This window comes from Podarcis muralis, chromosome 6 (assembly GCF_964188315.1).
Source record: "Podarcis muralis chromosome 6, rPodMur119.hap1.1, whole genome shotgun sequence".
In the NCBI taxonomy this organism is placed as follows: Eukaryota; Metazoa; Chordata; class Lepidosauria; order Squamata; family Lacertidae; genus Podarcis; species Podarcis muralis.
In genome coordinates, this window is record NC_135660.1 from 2,904,752 (window position 1) to 2,914,937 (window position 10,186).

General features: G+C 49.6%; 1 protein-coding gene across 3 annotated transcripts in view; it reads right to left on the reverse strand.

Moving 5' to 3' along the window:
* Window positions 1-7,656, reverse strand: part of LPP (LIM domain containing preferred translocation partner in lipoma) — a 286,392-nt gene extending 278,736 nt beyond the window's left edge. The window contains exon 1 of one of the 3 annotated variants that reach the window (XM_077929605.1): window positions 7,545-7,656. The gene's annotated coding sequence lies outside the window, so the exon portion shown is untranslated. Of the gene's footprint in view, window positions 1-4,976; window positions 5,129-7,544 lie in introns of those variants that run through there. The other 2 variants (XM_077929604.1, XM_077929606.1) reach the window with 2 other exon arrangements.
* Between the last annotated feature and the right edge of the window lie 2,530 nt (window positions 7,657-10,186).

Here is a 10,186-nt window from a genome sequence, read left to right on the forward strand (position 1 = left end):
TGCGGAGAGATTTCGGGGGAATAAGTGGCTTGACTTGAAGCATCGCTAGATACGGTTCACACACTCATCCCTCCCTCATTTCCGCTAAACAGACTTCGGAGGTTTTTTGCAAAGTTAGAAGCCACCAAACTGGTCGGCCAGGAAAGACAGAGGCACAGTCGAAATGAGAGAGATCGCCACAGGCAACGGAAAAAAACAAACCGTTGTCCTTCTCCAGCCACAAATAGATGGAGAGCCCACAACCTTTCCTTTGCACACACACCACCACCTTACAAAAAGCATTGCCCACCTGCGCTCGGCACACCTGGCGTCATCCATAAACCAGGCCTGCACAGGCCTCACGAGGATTTCTGCACCTTTCAAACTCTACATCTGTGGTCACCACAACTGATGCCTCCCCCCCCAAGCTCCTTGCAAACTCCTCCCTTTGTGGCTACGCAGTCTTGGGTAGCGCACCACAAACCCCAAAAAGCAGGTCTCTTGAGTCCTTGAGGTCACAAGTCTATGCAGAAAACAAATCCCCCCTTAAACTCAGATAGGGGCAATATCACACACACACACACACACACACACCATCACACCCTTTACACAGATATAAGCTTAGGTTGTGGCTGCCTCGCAAGCGGGTTGGGCTAGATGACACCTGGGGATCCCTTTCCAATTCAATAATAATAATAATAATAATAATAATAATAATAATAATAATTTATTTATATCCCGCCCTCCCCAGCCGAAGCCAGGCTCAGAGCGGCTAACAACAATAAAATAATACAGCATTCTAAAATCAATTAATTATAAAATCAGTTCAAATCAAGTTGATGGCAACCATTGGGCTAGAGTTCTGTGTAGAGTTCTGCGCTTGCGGCAAAAAGTGAAAGGTTCCCAGCTGAAAGATTGCTACACACATGTGCAGATTTTTTTTTAGCGCCTGACAAAATAATTTATCTATTTATGTATTTATGTACTTAATTTAGGCAAGCTAACCCAGACACATAACTTTAACATGCCATTCTGTTACAGTACATGCATATTTTTTTTCCCTAAGCTGCTGATCAGGTTTATATTTCAATATTTATTTATTTTTACACCTCCTCTTTTTTGGCAACGTTTGGGGTTGGAGTGTTTAACAAACATTTTGTATCCTCCTGTGTAAACCGGATGGCAGTGTGCTGCAGTTGTCAGGCTGAGACCTGGGTTCAAATCCCCACTCAGCCAAGAAGTACACTAGGTGTGAGACCGGTCACGGCCTTCTCTCAGCCATCCTACCTCACAGGGTTGTTGTTTGTGGGGAAAATACGTATGTTTGCCTTGAGCTCTTTGGACAAAAAGGTGGGATAGAGACGCAATAAATCAGAATAAGCAAAGGAACCGCTTGGAGGCTTTCGTCAGTTCAGTGGCACATATGATTTACTAAATGAAGAAAAGGAAATTCTCAGCCACATGTTCATAGAAATCGCAGAAATGAAGAGTTGGAAGGGACCACAGGGGTCATCTAGTCCAACCCTGTGCAGTGCAGAAATCTTTTACCCAACATGGGGCTCAAACCCACGACCCTGAGGTTAAGAGTGTCATGCTCTACCAACTGAGCTATCACAGGCCCATTTCTCCAACATGACCCACCGAGGCCTGGGAAGAGGGGAAGACAAAGGAATACCTTTTTATGAACACAAGCCTCTTTGCAATTCGCTCCCAGCAACCAGGAGAAAGGCAGTCTCTGCTCCTGACTCTGCGCGGGTGAGGATATGCCTCAAACCATCACTTCACCCAGCTCAGTATTGTATACACCAATGGGCAGCAGCTGTCCTAAACGGCCTCGGTCCAGTATACCTGAAGGAGCGTCTCCACCCCCATCGTTCTGCCCGGACACTGAGGTCCAGCTCCGAGGGCCTTCTGGTGGTTCCCTCACTGCAAGAAGCCAAGTTACAGGGAACCAGGCAGAGGGCCTTCTTGGTAGTGGCACCCTCCCTGTGGAACACCCTCCCACCAGATGTCAAAGAGAAGAACAGCTACCAGACTTTTAGAAGACATCTGAAGCTTTTAATGTTTAATAGGCTATTGTATTTTAATATTCTGTTGGAAGCCGCCCAGAGTGGCTGGGGAAACCCAGCTAGATGGGCAGGGTATTAATAATAATAATAATAATAATAATAATAATAATAATAATAATAATAATAATAATTACAGTGGTACCTCAGGTTAAGTACTTAATTCGTTCCAGAGGTCCGTACTTAACCTGAAACTGTTCTTAACCTGAAGCACCACTTTAGCTAATGGGGCCTCTCGCTGCTGCCGCGCCACCAGAGCACAATTTCTGTTCTCATCCTGAAGCAAAGTTCTTAACCTGAAGCACTATTTCTCGGTTAGCGGAGTCTGTAACCTGAAGCGTCTGTAACCTGAAGCGTATGTAACCTGAGGTACCACTGTATTATTATTATTATTATTATTATTATTATTATTATTATTATTTTAGGCAGAGCCTTTCTCTCAGCCCAACCTGGAGATTCCAGCAGGGAACGAACCTTCTGCAAGCCAAGCAGATGTCCTGCCACTGAACCACGGCCCTTTGGCTGAGCCAGACCTCCATGGGCTTAGCAAGTTCAGCATCATCTATTCTGAATGCATGACCCAGTAATCACAATAACCTTCACAGCCATGATAATAATGTTTTCTGGCTATTTGGCTAGTTTCCAGTGCTGGCCTATAAAGCCTTACGTGGCTCAGGATCACATTATCTCAAGGACCGCCTCTCCCCATACGAAACAACCCAGACCCTGCGCTTGTCATCAGTGGCCCTTCTCTATGCCCCCCCCCCCAATCTCAAGAGGTTCAGACGGTGGCCACCTAAGAAAGGGCCTTCTCTGTGGTGGCTCCCTGACTGTGGAATGCTCTCCCCAGAGGCTCGCCTGGTTGCCATCATTACATGTCTTTAGGCACCAAGCGGGGAAAAAATCCTCTTTCTCCAGGACTTTGGCCTATAAATGATCTATGTCCTTTTAAAGTTATGGCTGAGGGGACTGTTATTATGATGATTATTTTTATTATGCTATCTATTACTATTATTGTCTGAGTAGGGCCCTGCGGGACTTGACATCTTTCTGCAGGGCCTGCAAGACGGAGCTGTTCCACCAGGCCTTTGGCCAAGGCAAAGTCTGACCCCCTCTCTCCTCCTGTAGTCCTCATAGAACTCTAGCCCAATGGTTGCCATTAATTTGATTCTGAATTGATTTTAGAATGTGTTTCAATTAATTGACTGTGATTTTATGTAAACGGTGCTATTTTTACTGTTGTTAGCCGCTCTGAGCCCAGCTTTGGCTGGGGAGGGTGGGATATAAATAAAATATTATTATTATTATTATTATTGGCAAGGAAGTTAGCTCTGTTGTGGGGCTGATCATGTCAAGGTTGTGGGTTCAATCCCCACAGAGAAATATTCCTGCACTGCAGGGAGTTCTACAATTCTACGGTTTTTATGATGATGATCCATAAATTTATGTTCTTCATGTTATACATCTTTGGATAAAAGGGAGGTATACAAATCAAATATCTCAAGGGCTGTCACAGGGAAGAGGGAGTGTGCTTGTATTTTCCTGCTCTGGAAGGGTAGGACTCGAACCCATGGCTTCAAGTTACAATAAAGGATATTCCGATTAAACATTCAGAAGAACTTTCTGACAGTAAGAACTGTTGGGCAGTGGAACTGTCTCCCTTGGGACATGGTGGACTCTCCTTCCTTTTTCTGCAGAGGTTGGATGGTCATCTATCATGGATGCTTGAGCTGAGATTCCTGCATTGCAGGGGGGTCAGAATGGATGACCCCCTGGGGTCCCTTCCACCTCATAGAATCATAGAGTTCTATGATTCTAGGAATAAATAAGGGTTGCAATCTAGGGGTCTTTCCCAGTCCAACCTGGGCCTTCTTCACTCAAGGCGTATCATTTTTAGGGGAATAAACTTAACTTTTGCCGATTTCTTTAAAATACATTTTTGGGTGGGATGAACTCAAATCTGCTGTTATTTTTGCAACTGGGCAACATTTAGCTTCAGCTAAATAATAACAATAACAAACAAACAAAATAAAACAACTGACGTAACAACTTTTATAACTCAAGTTGCAACAATATATGTCACGATACAACTTTTCAGCATCTTTCATTTGGGAAAGTTGAAAAAGGCGAGTGCTCAGCCACAAAGCTAGGTCACTTCCTTGAGCCAGGGGCCCACAGTCTCTTCCAAAGGGGGCCAGCAGCCACCGCAGCCCCCCATGACTTTTTGGGGCGCCCCCTCCCCAGATCCCAAAAGGGCAGACAAGCCCTCAGCACCTTAAATCCCAGTGCCCATATTTCCTCCCTTAACTCACCTTCCTTCGTCCTCCTTTGAGGGGGGACTGCCCTAAGTCTCTCCCCACTCCCTTAATTCCCCCTCCCACGTCCTCCTTATGGGGGGGGGGGCTGTCCCAGGTCCCCTCCTGCATTCCCTTAACACCACACCCCCTCCCAAATCCCCCTGGCTGCCCCATATCTTCCCCCAAAACAACTCCCTTCCGTCCACAGACTCTCCTTGGGGTGTCCAAAGTCCCTCCCCAAAACCACTCCGCTAATTCCTCCTAGATCTTCCTTCTAGGGGGGCGTCTGCCCCAAGTCCTCCCCCCACTCTCTTAAACCCCCCTCCCAGATCCTCCTTGGGGGCGGTGCCCCATGTTTCCTCCCTCCCCCCCCCAAACTCCCTTTACTCCCCCTCCCGGATCCTCCTTCCGGGGGGTGGAGCGCCCAGGCTTTCCCCCTCCCCAAAATCCCCACGCAGACGGAGAGAGGAGAAAGTGGGAGGGGGCGCACAGCTGGGGCCTCTGGGAACCCCCACCCCACCCCTTCCCTCCCCCCCCCCGCGTCCGCGGCCCCGCAGGGGGAGCAGCCCAAGCGGGCGCTGCTGCGCCCTCGACGGCGATGGCGGCGCCCGCGAGGCGCGGCAGCTTGGCGTACCTGCGCCGGGCGGAGCGGAGCGTTGCGCGGGCGGGCAGCGGACGGCGCCGGGCCCGGGGAGGGAGCCTCGGGCGGCGGCGGAGGAGGAGGCGGCGGAGGAGCAGCGGAGGAGGAGGAGGAGGAGCCGGCGGACGAGCCAGCCCAGCGCAGCCCGGACGGCACAGCAGCCTCCGCCCCGCGGACGCTTCGCTCCGCCCGCCGCCGCCGCCGAGCGCAGGAGGAGGCTGGAAGGATGGAGGGATGCAGCCTCCGCGGTCCCTATTGCCGCCTCCCCGTCGCCGGGGGAAGCTCGACCGGTGGGGTTCCTGCCTGTTGCAACGGAGGAAGCTGCATCCAGCTCAATATTTCCCGCACTACATCTCCGGGGTTTCAACCAGGTCGCTGGAGATGCCAGCGTGGTTGAAGCCGCTGAACAGAGCTTCTGGAAAGGGCCTGGGGGGTCGAGTGTTCTGCTGCCTCCTCCTGCGAACCCCAGCCCCATTTCTCCCTGCAAGCTGGGGCCGAGGGGGAAAGGGGGCGCCCGACCCCAGCCCCCAACCCAGCAACTCGCCCCTCTTCGCCTGCCACTTTTACTTCCCCTGGGGAGAAAACGGGTGGCTCGCATCAAGCAGAGGCTTCACCCTTCGCATTCCTGCCTGTTGCAAAAACAGAGCCTCTTTTGTGGGGGGGGGGGTTACTGCTCCCTCGCCTTCTGCACTCAGTCCAGCCCCATTTCACCCCACAATGAGCTCTGCTGGGTAGGACCAAAGAAGGGGTCACCCTTCCCAAGGTGTTTGGGAGGCAGGTGCCTCTAGTCTAGGGAAGACCACACCACTCCCAGCCTTCTGGGACTGTGGCAGGTAGACTGTGCCTATGCATGGAGGTTCTACTTAGCTAGCCCATGCCTGAGTTATGGCGGTGTGCTGCCCTGTTCTTCTCTCTCTCTCCTGCTGCTGCTGCTCCCTGCTTTCTTCTCTTCCCGGCTTTCAAAAGCCAGCCTGCTTTTTGCCCTGCTCTGCTTTTGTCCCAGTTTCATTTTGCCCATTTCCTCTTCCATGGTCTCCCTTCTCATAAAAAGAGCCTGGCTGGATCAGGCTAGCAGCCCTACTAGTCCAGCACCCTGTTCTCACAGCGGGCAACCTCCATCCTGGTTTGCTTGTGCGATGCTTACAACGGAGACCAGATGACATTCTGCCTTTACGGAGTTCATAGGATCCTAGAATTGTCGAGTTGGAAGGGACCCTGAGGATCATCTAGTAAAACCCCCTGCAATACGGGAATTGCAGCTGCCCCATACAGGGATCAAACCTGTGACCTTGCCGTTATCAGCCCCACGCTCTGACCTGCTGAGCTATCGAGACCGAGTCGCTTGCGTAGTATTGTTTACCGTATTTTTTGCTCTATGAGACTCACTTTTTCCCTCCTAAAAAGTAAGGGGAAATGTGTGTGCGTCTTATGGAGCGAATGCAGGCTGCGCAGCTATCCCAGAAGCCAGAACAGCAAGAGGGATTGCTGCCTTCGCTGCGCAGCGATCCCTCTTGCTGTTCTGTCTTCTGAGATTCAGAATATTTTTTTTCTTGTTTTCCTCCTCCAAAAACTAGGTGCGTCTTGTGGTCTGGTGCGTCTTATAGAGCAAAAAATACAGTATATAGCGTTTATGTCTTCACCTTCCTCTCCAAGGAGATCAAAATGGCGTCCATGGGTCTCCCACTCCTCAGTTGCTCCCCACAACAACCCTGTGAGGTAGGATCAGCTGAGAGGCTGCAACTGGCACAAAAATGCAGTGAAGCCTGGCTCATGAAGCCTTCACATCATCATCCCGGTCCTTATCCCCGTCTAATGATACAGAACGCAACAAAACTCATTCGCCCCTCTGAACATTTGCTTCCCTCGTCTCCACTGGGCTGCCTGCTGTCTCACTTTAGATTGTAAGTTTCCTGGGGACAGGGACCTCTCTAGCTTTGCCACTAAAGCAATACCACCAGGCTGTGGACATGATCAAATACAGTGGTACCTCGGGTTACATACGCTTCAGGTTACAGACTCCGCTAACCCAGAAATATTACTTCGGGTTAAGAACTTTGCTTCAGGATGAGAACAGAAATCGTGGTGCGGCGGCAGCGGGAGGCCCCATTAGCTAAAGTGGTGCTTCAGGTTAAGAACAGTTTCAGGTTAAGAACAGACCTCCGGAACGAATTAAGTACTTAACCCGAGGTACCACTGTATTGCGTCTCGGCAGCTGTTCAAAGCATTGCCTAGAAACATAACAGCTTTCTTCCAGGGGTCTCCCTGCGAGGTAGGCCGTGCTGAAAGAGGCAGCAGCTGGTACCCCAAGGGTGGGGGCATTCAAACCCTGGTCCCCCAGGTCCTAGTCCTACACTCTAACCACTACACCACCCTGCCTCTCATTCATTCACCTGCCATGGACCACTCCATCTTTGTCTCTCCTCCTTCCTTGTCCCTGCTTTCCTCCTTCATCCTTTTCCTCTCCTACTTTTCCACTCTGAATGACTACATCCCACCGTTCTTAGTCCCCCCCCCCCATTAAAATCTCCTACCTCGCCAGCATCTTCCGGCACCACACCTTACCTGGCCTGCCTCCTTTCCTGCAGGTGAATCCCTGGAATGAAGGGGAGGGAGGGAGGGGCATCCAGGTCTGCCCCCCAAGCGAATGTGAAATGTGCCTGCAGCTCCTGCTCTTGGGCTAATGCCTCCCCCACCCCATTCCTCTCCCCACCCACTTCTAGCCTCCTTCTGCACTTTACCCAAAACCCTGGCTGCGGGGCTGACGTCAGGACCCAAAATTCCTATGTTTCCCCGAAGGCCGTTTTGACCATGTAAGGCATGAGCGTGGCAAATCAACCTCACTGGAGGAAAACAGGCAGGGGGGATGCCAGAAACCCTCTGGCAAGGGGATCTGCCCAGAGAGGCAGGCAGCAGTCTTGGACTGCTCTGTCCAGAGTGCGAGGGAATTCAGCAAATAGAGAGAGATGTTCTGGTTGAAAATGACCCATGCATAACTGCCTTGTGGAGCTCCTGTGTGAGTGTCTGGAGGCGGTTGGAGGATGGATGGTGGCTAACAGATTGAGGTTGAATCCTGACAAGACAGAAGTACTATTCTTGGGGTACAGGGGGTGATCAGGTGTGGGGGACTCCCTGGTCCTGAATGGGGCAACTGTGCCCCTGAAGGACCAGGTGCGCAGCCTGAGAGTCATTTTGGACTCACATCTATTCATGGAGGTGCAGGTCAATTCTGTGTCCAGGGCAGCTGTTTACCAGCTCCATCTGGTACACAGGCTGAGACCCACCCTGCCCACAGACTGTCTCACCAGAGTGGTGCATGCTTTGGTTATCTCCCGCTTGGACTACTGCCATGCGCTCTACATGGGGCTACCTTTGAAGGTGACCTGGAAACTACAACTAATCCAGAATGCTGCAGCTAGACTGGTGACTGGGAGAGGCCGCCGAGACCATATAACACCGGTCCTGAAAGACCTACATTGGCTCCCAGTATGTTTCCGAGCACAAATCAAAGTGTTGGTGCTGACCTTGAAAGCCCCAAATGGCCTCGGTCCAGTATACCTGAAGGAGTGTCTCCACCTCCTTCGTTCTGCCCGGACACTGAGGTCCAGCTCCTGCGAGAAACCAAGTTACAGGGAACCAGGCAGAGGGCTTTCTCAGTAGTGGCACCCGCCCTGTGAAACACCCTCCCACTAGATGTCAAAGAGAACAACAGCTACCAGACTTTTAGAATTCATCTGAAGGCAGCCCTGTTTAGGGAAGCTTTTAATGTTTAATAGGTTGTTGTATTTTAGTGTTCTGTTGGAAGCCACCCAGAGTGGCTGGGGAAACCCAAGCAGATGGGTGGGGTATAAATAATAAATTATTATTATTATTATTATTATTATTATTATTACTACTCGTTGCCCTGAGAAGCCACAGTGGCCTCTGGTGGCTTTTCAAATGGATTGGACCAGCTCGCAAAGCAAACGTGGCAGCTCAATGGAACCTTCCTGTTTAGTGGCAGTATATCTCTCAGGTGTCAGAAGCTTGGACCAAACAGCTGGAGATGGAGGACTCCCTTTGTGGGGAACTTCAGGCCTCCATGCCTTGCAGATAGGCCTTGGGAGTGACTCCAGGGCACACACCACCCCCTCCTTGAGGGCTTTGGCCTGGCTGGGATGTGTCCTTTTTACAATAAAAAATAAAAAAATAAAAATGATTTATTAATTTGCAATATATAACAATTACAACAAAAGGGAAAAGGGGCAAAAATGAAATCCCTCCAGGACAGCTCAATCTAGTTAAGTTTGCCAAAAAGAAAAAAGAAAAAAGTCCAATTTGTGGTTTTGATGGCGGCCATTCTTCAGGGTTATATCAGTAAAGTGTTTTATAATGGGATGCCAACTCTCAAGAAAATGTGTCTCTGAACTGCTTGTTTGGGTGGAGAGGGCTGAGCTGGTTTGGTGCTGAAACCCAGCTTTAGCGTGGCTAAAATGTCGCTTCCTGCAAAGAGATGAGAGTCATACCTCTCTCTTTTCTTTTCTTTTTGAAGATAATCTTTACTGCTTTTATTTTAACATACTACACGTTACTTTACATTTACATTTACTCCTAAGAGTTGACTTCCCTCCTTCCTTCTGGCTTTTTTATGTCGTCTCTAAGTTTTTCGCATTGTCTTTATCAATTTTGTATATTGTTGTTCTTCTTTCAACTTTATCCGTACAGTGTCTATATACAAATAAATCTTTCGACATTATGTTTGCTGACTGGGAACAGTTATGGACCACCGGTATAAAGTTCACGGCATGTAATGCCTTAAGAGAGAATATTATGAAAATGATTTATAGGTGGTACATGACCCCAGTCAAGCTTGCAAAGATCTATCATTTGCTCAATAATAAATGCTGGAAATGTAATGAAACTGAAGGTACCTTTTATCACCTTTGGTGGACGTGCCCGAGGATTAAGGCCTTCTGGGAAATGATCTATAATGAAATTAAGAAGGTCCTTAAATGTACCTTTCATAAGAAACCAGGGGCTTTTCTCCTGGGCATGGTCGGCCAATTGGTGCCAAGGAAGGATAGGACGTTTTTTATGTATGCAACCACAGCAGCAAGGATTCTCTTAGCAAAGTATTGGAAGACACAAGAACTACCCACGCTGGAAGAATGGCAGACGAAGGTGATTGACTATATGGGACTGGCGGAGATGACCGGCAGAATCCGTGA